Source organism: Calliphora vicina, chromosome 3 (genome assembly GCF_958450345.1).
Source record: "Calliphora vicina chromosome 3, idCalVici1.1, whole genome shotgun sequence".
NCBI lineage: Eukaryota > Metazoa > Arthropoda > Insecta > Diptera > Calliphoridae > Calliphora > Calliphora vicina.
The window spans coordinates 40,612,825-40,624,903 of NC_088782.1; the positions used below are offsets into that span (position 1 = coordinate 40,612,825).

At 32.0% G+C, this 12,079-nt stretch overlaps 1 protein-coding gene across 1 annotated transcript in view; it reads left to right on the forward strand.

The window, feature by feature from the left end:
* Positions 1-12,079, forward strand: part of LOC135955418 (uncharacterized) — a 198,497-nt gene that overhangs the window by 19,740 nt on the left and 166,678 nt on the right. The window lies entirely within an intron of this gene.

Below are 12,079 nucleotides of genomic sequence, written 5' to 3' on the forward strand. Positions count from 1 at the left end.
ATTTCTTTATAATTTTTGAAACTGCTGATTTATTTATTGAATATTTGTCACAGATACTTTTTTGTTTTAAACCAGCTTTAAAATCGTTAATTATTTTAGGTTTTAAGTCTTCACAAATCTTAACTTTAGCCATTTTCGTTAACTTTGAAAAAAAAACAATTATGCGAAAAACTTAGAAAAACAAATTGTGAAAAATTACCAGAAGAAAGAGCTATCTAAACTATTTGGGACACATTTTGCTAAGAACAATAGGTAATAAGTTACATGGATAAGAAAAAACCCCTGTTTGACCAAAATGTCAAAATTTGACCCCCTATAACTCAGAGAGTTCTCGACCGATCTTGTTGAAAAATTGTGTCTGAGTTAACAGAACTAACCTTGGTGCAAATTTCATCCCGATAGGAAGACATCGATTTCAAAAGTTGGTTCACTTGACATGAAATGCCCCATATGTTTGTCATTCCGTTTGTTATATCTACATTATTAATTAGCGGCCCCTCGTTATAGATAGCGGATTTGATAGAGCTATGTCCGTGTGTCTATTGAAATCAATTTTCCAAATACCCTAAATAACTCACAAACATAATACATCGGAAAAATCGGCCCACAAATCGCTAAAATATATGGAAAAAACACGACTACCTCGATTTTTGACATATTTATACCCTACACCACCATAGTGGGGAGGGTATTATGCGTTTGTGCAGATGTGTGTAATGCCCAAAAATATTAGTCTAACAACCACCTTAAAGTATACCGACCGACTTAGAATCACTTTCTGAGTCGATTAAACGATGTCCGTCCGTCAGGCTGGCTGGTCGGCTGGCTGGTCGGCTGGCTGGCTGGCTGTCCATGTAAACCTTGTGCGCAGAGTACAGGTCGCAATTTTGAAGATATTTCGATCAAATTTGGTACATATAATTTTTTCGGCCCAAGGACGAAGTCTATTGAAATCGGTCCATTATTTCACCTAGCCCCCATACAAATGTCCTCTCGAAATTGGAGTTTATCGGTCATAAATGTTTAATTTATATATGTATCTCCACAAATTTCGCTCCAAATAAGTTTTATATATACAAAATTAATGTCACCAAATTTTGTTACGATCGGTCCATAATTAGTCATAGCTCCCATATAAACCCGCTTCCGAAAATCACTTTAACGTGCTTAAATCACTTAAAAATTTTGGTATATACACAAAATTCAACATAAATAACTTTCATATAGACATAAATCTCACGACCAAATTTTATGGTGATCGGTCCATAATTGGTCATAGCTCCCATATAAGGCCCACTTCCGAAAATTAGTCACGAATATAAATTATTGATATTTTAAAAGAAAAATATTTTTACTCATTTACTTATTTGATCTATACATATGGAATTTAATGCTAGATACTTCAATGACCTTAGCAACGACGTATAGAAATTCGAACCGGCAATGGGTCATAATCGGAAAAAATATCTTTTAACCCGACATTTTTTTTCACCACATTTAAAACAAAATTTGGTGAAACAAATTTTTTTTTTTTAAATTTTGTTTTAAATTTAGTTAGTCGTGTTTTTTTGCAGCCATTTGTTGGCCGATTTTAAAGTTTTCACATTGGACATTCTGCACGAACTATTTGAGAGATTGGTCTTCTCACATTGATGTGAACTGGCCAATGAGATCGTACAATTTGACCTTTTTCTTTTGCGTTTTCCTTAAGTCGATGTTCTATACTCAAAGCCAAAATAGCCCATGTCATCAGTCAAATTCAGCCAGATTTATTCTGCAGAATCATGAAAAATTGGACATTTCGGATTTCGCATCACCCAGCGAAGCCACGCTGGACATTTGCACGTTGTTATATTCCAAACATACTGACATCGATAGGTCTTTTAAACGAATAAAAAATAACGGTAATATCTCACACACACTTTTTATACCTTCACCTTCGTGAGAAAGGTATAGGTAAGTTTGTCCAACCCTATAAAGTATATATATTCTGGATCCTTATAGATAGCGGAGCCGATTAAGCCATGTCCATCTGTCTGTCCGTCTGTCTGTTGAAATCAATTTTCTGAAGACCCCAGATATCTTCGGGATCCAAATATTCAATAATTCTGTCAGACATGCTTTCGAGAAGATTCGTATTTAAAATCAGTAAAATCGGTCCACAAATGGGTGAGATATGAGGAAAAAACCAGGACAACCTCGATTTTTAACCTATTTTAGATTTATATCTGGATTACTAAGTCATTAATATAGACAATATGGATATCTAATAATAGATATTTCAAAGAACTTTGCAATGACGTATATAAGACTTAGTAAGTTGGACCAACAATGGGTCAAAATCGAAAATATATTTTTTAACCTGAATTTTTTTTTCGCAAAATATTAAAAAAAAATTGCAAAAAAAAAATTAAATTTAAAAAACAAGTAAGAAAGTATGGTCGGTCAAGCCCGACCATATAATACCCTACACTAAGTAAAAGAGCAAAAACATTTTTCTTTTAAAATTTCAATAATTTATATTTTTGAGTGATTTTCGGAAGTGGGCCTTATATGGGAGCTATGACCAATTATGGGCCGATCACCATGAAATTAGGTCGTGTGATTTGTGTCTATATGAAAGTTTACTATGTTGAATTTTGTGAGTATACCAACATTTTTAAGCGATTTATGCACGTTAAAGTGATTTTCGGAAGCGGGTCTATATGGGAGCTATGGCTAATTATGAACCGATCATAACAAAATTGTGTGACATGAATTTTGTATATATAAGACTTATTTGGAGCGTAATTTGTGGAGATACATTTATAAATTAAACATTTATGACCGATAAAGCCCAATTTCGGAAGGACATTTGTATGGGGGCTAGGTGAAATAATGGACCGATTTCAGCCAGTTTCAATAGGCTTATTCCTTGGGCCGAAAAAATAATATGTATCAAATTTCATCGAAATATCTTCAAAATTGCGACCTGTACTCTGCGCACAAGGTTTACATGGACAGCCAGCCAGCCAACCAGACGGACGGACGGACGGACATCGTTTGATCGACTCAGAAAGTGATTCTAAGTCGATCGGTATACTTTAAGATGGGTGTTAGACTAATATTTTTGGGCGTTACAAACATCTGCACAAACGCATAATACCCTCCCCACTATGGTGGAGTGAATTAGGATTTATTTAGTGCGCAAAGTCGATCAATTGACTCTAAATGTTTGGGACCTTAACTACATTTAATTCCTTAGCGAGTAATTTTTCTCTGTAGCACATTGTTATAATATATATACCCCTGTTTTAATAAAAACATATAAATGAATGAACATAAAACTATTTTGCAAAACTAACATTAGGATTAAATTCTCAGTATTTATTTCTTTTGTTCACATTAAAACAACACAAATAGTTTTATTTACCTTTGTGTAGCATATGGAAATTGTAAATAAAAACCTTAACTTGTATTTTGTTGAATAAATGAATAAATTTTACTATTTTAGTAGGTTTGAAAGTTGTAATAAATTTTAAATATATACATTACATTGAACTTATATGTAGTATATGTTGTTATGCCTTTAAATAAAATTAAAATGTCTCTTTTGTTTAATGAATTTGAGACCAGTTGAAAGTTTCTGAATTTCACAAAAAAAAAAACTAAACAAAATATTTTAAATCTACATGTTGATACTACATAGAGAAGAGAGAAAAGAGGAAAATTAAATTTTGAACAAAAATTTAAACCAAACGGAAGTGGAAATGCTAAAAGTATTGTTGTTTAGCAGTATGTATGAATGTGTTCTTTTTTGGGGTTTAAAATCAAGATATTTTCCAACATGAATGTGTTGTTTGTACGTATGTACATATTTGTAAGTATTCATATTAAAACAAAAGTTTGTTTTATTTCCAGTTGTAACCCACTTAAAAATGTGGCAAAATGAAAAAAAAACAAAAAACAAAACCTATGAAACAAAACCAAAGTACAAGTGAAAAGTACAAAACTCTTTCAAGGCTGTGTGTGCTGCCAAAACATTAAACCTCCCACTACATTACAACCAGCCAACAGCAACTAGAGAAAAGAAAATTAATTTAGCAGCCATAATAGAAAGCTTTAAAACAGTTCATTAAACTGTTTCGCTATACTATCGCTAAGATACTGTATTGTAAGTGGTAGATACAGTTTTATAATAGTATTACAACTTTAGAATAATTGTTTCTTGTATTTCATGTACATACACATAAGTGTTTCCAATAAGGAGTGCCAGAGTAAATTAAGAAAAATATACTCGTAGAGCTGCTTCAATTGCTTGTTTAGCTATTGTTGTAATTGATTGAAAACAAAGTGAAAACAGTATTTGAAATAACTTAATTGCAATTGAAATTTGATATAATTATGGATATGTGAAAGAGAAGGTTTAAATTTCGTCTGTACATTCGAATAAAATTGTTTTTGTGTTTTTGTAGTCACCCCTTGAAAATTAAGTTTTGTTCATTATACCCTACACCACCATAGTGGGGAGGGTATTATGCGTTTGTGCAGATGTTTGTAACGCCCAAAAATATTAGTCTAACACCCACTTTAAAGTATACCGATCGACTTAGAATCACTTTCTAAGTCGATTAAGCGATGTCCGTCCGTCCGTCTGGTCGGCTGGCTGGCTGTCCATGTAAACCTTGTGCGCAGAGTACAGGTCGCAATTTTGAAGATATTTCGATGAAATTTGGTACATATTATTTTTTCGGCCCAGGGACCAAGCCTATTGAAACTTGCTGAAATCGGTCCATTATTTCACCTAGCCCCCATACAAATGTCCTCCCGAAATTGGACTTTATCGGTCATAAATGTTTAATTTATATATGTATCTCCACAAATTCCGCTCCAAATAAGTTTTATATACACAAAATTCATGTCACCAAATTTTGTTACGATCGGTCCATAATTAGTCATAGCTCCCATATAGACCCGCTTCCGAAAACCACTTTAACGTGCATAAATCGCTTAAAAATGTTGGTAAACACACAAAATTCAACATAATTAACTTTCATATAGACATAAATTACACGACCTAATTTCATGGTGATCGGTCCATGATTGGTCATAGCCCCCATATAAGGCCCACTTCCAAAAATCACTCAAAAACATAAATTATTGAAATTTTAAAAGAAACAATTTGCTCTTTTACTTAGTGTAGGGTATTATATGGTCGGGCTTGACCGACCATACTTTCTTACTTGTTTTAAGATGAAATTGTGAAAATATATGAAATCATTAGTTGATTAGCTTTCTTAAAGGCTATTCTTCATTCATTGAAATAATTTGGGTTCTATTGCAATTTTCTATCGATAATACAATGTGTTCCGTTGCAATTAGGGAACTTCTTAAATTCCATTTACGTTCAATTAGTTAGTCGTAATGTGTCCTTAAAGGAGTGCAGATTAAAAAAATTTTAATCCTAGCTTAAAGGTAATTTATTGCGGAATTTCGGATTTTTCAGTTTATTCAATAAACTAAACTGTATTTGTGTTACGCGAATATATGTTGGCCAACTTCCTCCATTTTCGAAAAAAATGGTTAGCACCACTCCGCTTGATAGTTTTTTCAACTAGCACAGTGTTATATATGGTTTAATCCCAGAAAATTTTCACATCAATGAAACTGACTTATTCTACCAAATAAGTTGTAAATTATCTAATTTTAATAAATTATGCTTACACTCTTGCTTTAACAAAATTTTGATAAGTATGTTTTAAATTTGAAATTTTCAAAATAAAGTTAGGTTGAGACAAACTGAAAACTAGATCATTGGTAGGCTTTCATATTTTTGAGATTACGAACATTTTCGTGAATTTACACGTACACAACCCGAAAGTAAACAAAACACACAGCAAGAGCGTAAAAAATACAAACAAATCATTTAGTTGCAAACAATAGAGCGTAAAAATACGAATATTTCATTCTGTTGCTTGATGTTGTTGCGGATTTTTTATTTTTAACCCATACATGCACACAAAATGCAATTTCTCTTTTTGCGCTTCCCTGAACTAGATATTCTTTACAGTACTATGTCCGCGTACTTACACTTGGCCGCATAAGTTTGCGTACAAGAACGAAAATTAAAAGTATGCTCTAATTTTGGATATAAAAATAAACGCTACTCATTTAAATTTTTTTATATAAAACTCTTAAATATTTAAGAACATAACTGCATTGTAAAATGCATATTTATGAATTAGCAAAACTTATAAGATCTCAATTCATAAAAAAATTCAATTCCGCATGTAGACAAAAGTTTGCGTACATAAAAAAAGAAATAAAATATTACTGATTTTTATAAATTAAACTGTATTTTAATAATTATTTGGATAACCCCGACGACCAAGAATATCATGAAGGCGTTTTGTCATTGATGAAACCAGTTTTTCGGTGTATTTGGAACTAATATTTCTCCATTCCTCAGTTAATACAGTTTGAAGCATTTCCTTTAATGTTATTACATGGTTTCGTATTTTTCACTCCAGCAAATCCTATAAATGTTCTATGGGATTTAGGTCTGGTGACTGCGGAGGAGTTTTCAATTGTTTTTGTTTTATTAAACAACTACCAAAGCCTTGTCTTGTGTTGTCTTGCAGGAATATATAATCATTTTCAATGCCTAATTTGCTAACACTTTAGATAAGATTTTTTATTAGAATGTCTAAATAGACCTTGTGATCTATTGTCGATGGAATAAATTCTAAATTTCCCACGCCTTCGCTTGTCATGTACCCCCGTACCATCACTGCACCACCACCATGCTTAACTGTTGGTTTTAAATTTTTGGGACTAAGCACTATACAAGGCTTTCTCCAAACAAACAAAGACGGTCAAGTTTTCTCTTGTTTCCGTAAATGTATAATAATTTTACGTTCAGCTACATTAATTAATTTTCTGTTTGCCATTTCTTGAAATTATTCCAATTTGAAACAAAAAATGTTCAAAAATCACTTTTGTGATGAGTTTGAAACAAAAACTGCAGTATTGTAGTATCACACAATAACAAAAACAAATTAGGTTTAATTTTTATGTACGCATACTTTTGCATACACGAAAAGTTAGCATACCATTGTTTTTAAGCTGTAAATTATTACCAAACTTTGCAAATGCAAAAAGAAAATTTCAAATGTTCAAGTGATTACCGTTGTTACTTACGACTAAAATAGCCTGTTAAAATATATAAAGTAGTTTGTACGCAAACTTCTGCGGCCAAGTGTAAATTGTTTGATATAGCGTATTCTAAAATATGGTTTAGTTCGCACAAACTTCAAATGACTACTTCTAATCCTTTCAAACTGTCTACACACACAATGTTTAAAACCCACGTCTTATTCATGGCCCTAATCTCCATCATAAAGTAATTGACTTTTTGTCTCGGCCTTTGCGACAAATTTTTCGCGATGAGGACATGATTTTTAAATCGATTTATTTATATAAATTTACATATAGGATTTAGAAAAGGGCACACGAATTTACTTATGACAGCCAATATTGATAAATGAAAGTAGATCCAAATATACATACCAGTAGGAAAAAAAATTGAACAAGTAAAAGTGTTATATTCGGCAGTGCCATATCTTGAACACCCACCACCAATATGTGACAATAATGCTACAAAAAAGTTGGATGGAGCAAACAAAGATTTTATACCAGCTTTGAAAACTGTCCAGGTATTTTCAGAAAGTACAAACCAAAACAATCTTGGGAGACCACAAAAATCATTTGACAATAAAACTTATTTATGTCCAATTTCATCACGATATTGATATTAAGAAGACATATTTTGAGTGGGACGTATTTTTTGTATGGGTCCAATATTGCCCGATTTTTGCAATACTTTACAGTATAAGTTCAAATAATATAGAACTAATTTGTGCAAAATTTTATCACGACTGGAGCATAATCAACATATGTATGAATGCTGAACAGTATTCCGGTGGTAAATCATATCACCAGAGATTATTTGTGTATTTTTTCAAATTTTTTACTTTTATTTTGAAACATTTGTACAATATAAATTTATTCAATGTATTGCTATGAGCCAAAAAAAAACTGCTCATCTTTTGAGGTCAAGAACAAATCAATCCAATTTTGGATACTCTGTTGTGAAGTTAAGCGTATCCCAGAGATTGCGTTCTCCATCGATCGAAACAAATAGTACTCGGTAGGTGTAAGGTCTATATTGTAAGGCGGGTGAGGCAAAACTTCCAAACCACATCTTTCTAAGTAGTTTTTAACAAGTATTGCAACATGTGTCATTGCGTTATCATGATGGGATATTACGGCTTCATGTCTGGCTGCATATTACGGTCGTTTTTTCGGCCAACGTTTCGAACGAATCAGTTGCGTTCGGTTCAGGTTCCCTGTTATGGTCTGGCCAGATTAATAGATATGTCCCTTTTGCTACCACCAAAATACAGAGCATAAACTTATTGTCATGGATATACGATCTCCATATCTGCCTACGATTTGGCAAGCACCTGTTGAATTTAACAACAATCTTCGTGGAGCCATACCTCCAAATCTTGTTCAAACTTTTTTGGCTGGCCTGGGCAATCTTTGTCGTCCGTGTCGAAATCACCGCTTCTTAACTGAAGAAACCATATCTTGCACATTGATACTGATAAAACAGCATAATCTTTGTTAAGTAATTGGTGTCCTTCAGTGGCACTGTTTTTCAAGTTAAAGAAGTAAAGGAAAAATGCCCGCAAATGACGCATTTATGGTACAAAATTCGACATTTTCGTACCAAAAAAAACAGTGTTGTTTACACTATAATGTTCAATAACTAAGTAAGAATAAATGACGGATATGTACCCTTCAAAACGTCATATAAGTTATTAAAAATAAAAACCACATTCAAAAGATACGAGATCTATTGTAAATCAGTAATTTTTAAGTCATATATTTTTCGAAAGTAGCCTTATTATATGGAACCTATAACAGATTTTATTGTTATTGTTTTTGTCAATGATATAGTTTTTGTATTTATACCCTACACCTGCAGATGTTTGTAACGCCCAAAAATATTATTCTAACACCCACCTTAAAGTATACCGATCGACTCAGAATCACCTTCTGAGTCGATTAAACGATGTTCGTCCGTCTGGCTAGTCGGCTGGCTGGCTTGATGCCCATATAAACTTTATGCGCAATGTACAGTTCGCAATTTTGAATATATTTCGATAAAATTTGCTACATACAATTATTTCGGCCCAAGGATGAAGCCTATTGAAATTGGCTGAAATCGGTTAACTATTTCACCTAGACCCCTTACAAATGTCCTTCCGAAATTGGACTTTATCCGTGAAAAATGTTTAATTCATATAGGTATCTACACAAATTTCGTTCCAAATAAGTTTTATATATACGAAAATCATGACACCTAATTTTATGATGATCGGTCCACAATTACTCATCCGAAAATCACTTCAACTATCAAAAATCTCTTAAAAATGTTGGTATACTGATAAAATTCAACACAAATAAATTTTATATAGACATAAATAACACGACCTAATTTTCTGATGATCAGTCCATAATTAGTCATAGATCCCATATAGTGCACTCTTCCGAAAATCATTCACGATATATTGATTTTGATTCATTTATTTCATTTAACATTTAGCTGTAAAAGTTAGCAATTCAATTTTTTTTTTGATTCACAAAATAAGTTTAATTTCGATTAGAAATATATGCAAAAAGTGTGCAAATATTCGGCACAGTCGAACTAAATACACTATGCAACAAATGAAGACTTTTGGAAAAACACAAGATCATGACAGTATAGGTTCGACTCTATTCCAAAAGGGTAGTAAAACGCTATACTCAGTTTGTCCATTTTGGTGACCAATTTTTTTTTATGGGCCCCCAAAGTTTCTGAAAATCAGTGGGGCCTCTAAAAAAGGTGTCATCAGTTTTTGGTTAACAGCTAATTCAGACTTTGTGATATGGCTTAACTATATATGGCAATAATATAGCTAAGAGCCCGCCAAATAAATTTTGTTAAAATTTTTTTTCGAAAGAAAGCTTTTTCGTGCACTTTTGTTGAAAAATAATAGGATGAAATTTTTTTTTTTTACTTTTTTTAGAATAACTTCCAGGGACTCCTAATTTTTCAATAACAATATTTTGCAAAGTTGTAGCTACGGTAAATCTGAATAACTCTTGCGAACATATCAATGCAATCCGAACATATCCAGGCATTCTAAATAGCTGTTAAAAATCACTTTGTAGCATAAAAATTTTATTTTACTATTTTTTGACTCTAAAACAAAAATTGTTTGTTAAAAATGTATGTTCGAGTGTATACTTCTCTATTGTGCTGGAATAACGAAGAATGGGCAAATAATTATCGGTATGATCCGGGCGCATCACTTTATCCAATCTTGATCAAGCAAGACCGACTTGATGCAAGATATGAAAAAACATTAAAATTTTTGAAAGTTGGCAAGTTTTTTGGAGCTTCTGAAGAGTAAATATAATCTTTTTATATAAGTTTTTGATATCATTGGTAACCTTATGAGATTTTAGTGAAATGAATTAATTTTGTGTTTTTTCGGACGTATTTTACCTTAAAAACTAACAATATTATAAAATGGTGATTTTCCATCAAGAAAAATAAAAATTTTGAATTAATGTAAAATTTGAACAGTTACAGATATCACAATAAAATTTGGCAGTAATATAGATCTAAATGTTCTTAAGTCACTAATGTTGCCATTCGTTTTTTTCAAACATCGAAATTCCTAAAACGGGGAAAATATTCCAAAAACTGAGTTTTTTTTTGAAAATAGCCCACTTTGCCGTTATTTACAGTATGATAGTAAAAACGTTCTGTATGTATATAAACAATATATAGGGCTATACAAATATGACGAGCTTTTGAGGATCGGTGCTTTTCGTTTTTAGAATTTTTTACTCAAACCTAAAATTTTGTTTCAAAATTGGCCAAGTTTGGATAGGGCTGGGGGGTACAATGTCCGCTTAAGTTAGTCAAATTTTACTTTATACGTTTTTGCGTTAAGTTCTCTTTCCAAATCATAAAAAAACGTATATAGCCACGAAGAAAATTATTTTTTTATAAAAGAAAAAATATGGGGACTTTTTTGGGAAAAAACTTAAAAAACACACGCATACAAAGTTGAAATATATAAAAAGAAGCTTCAACTTTGGATACGTGTAACTTTTTATTGGGACGAGATAATTGTTATCAGATTTGTTTTATTTTCTTTAGAATTTTATCGCAAATATACGTCATATATAAAAGACAAATTTCGACCTTTTGTAGGCCCATCATATATAAAATACAAAAAAAAGATCGAGCAAAATTTAAAAAAAAAATTAAACCTAAATATCTCTTGAACTAAAAGAGATAACCTACAGATAAAAGCATATTTTTGTAGACCTTCTCAAGGACTATCTATATTTTAAATTTCAGCTCATCATCGGATCAGAAATGGCTTTTTGGCGATTGTTTTTTAAATGTGTGACATTGAGGGTCCACTCACTGATCCCCATTCCGAACACCTCAGCCGAGTAGATAATACAGCACAACATAGAAGTGTGGACTTGATCATACTATTTTAACAAAAAATCTTTGTTTTAGCGTCAAAAAATTGTATAAAGGAAATTGTTAAGGTACAAAGTGATCTTTATGTGCTATTTAGAGTGACTAGACACGTTCAGAATGCATTGATATGTTCTCAAGAGTTGTTCAACTTTACCGTAGCTACAACTTTGCTAAATATTGTTAGTTAAAAATTAGGAGACCCTGGAAGTTAGTCTAAAAAAAGTAAAAAAAAAAAATTTTTCCTATATTTTTTCAACAAAAGTGCATGAAAAAGCTATTTTTTGGAAACAAAAAATAGCTTTTTTGTTTTGTTAGCTATATTATTTCCATATAAAGTTAAGCCGCATCACAAAGTTTGAATTAGCTGTTAACCAAAAACTAATGACACCTTTTTTAGAAGTCAGCAAAATGGACAAACTGAGTATAGCGTTTTACTACTCTTTGGTAGTAGAGTCGAACCTATATAGCCATGATCGTGTGTTT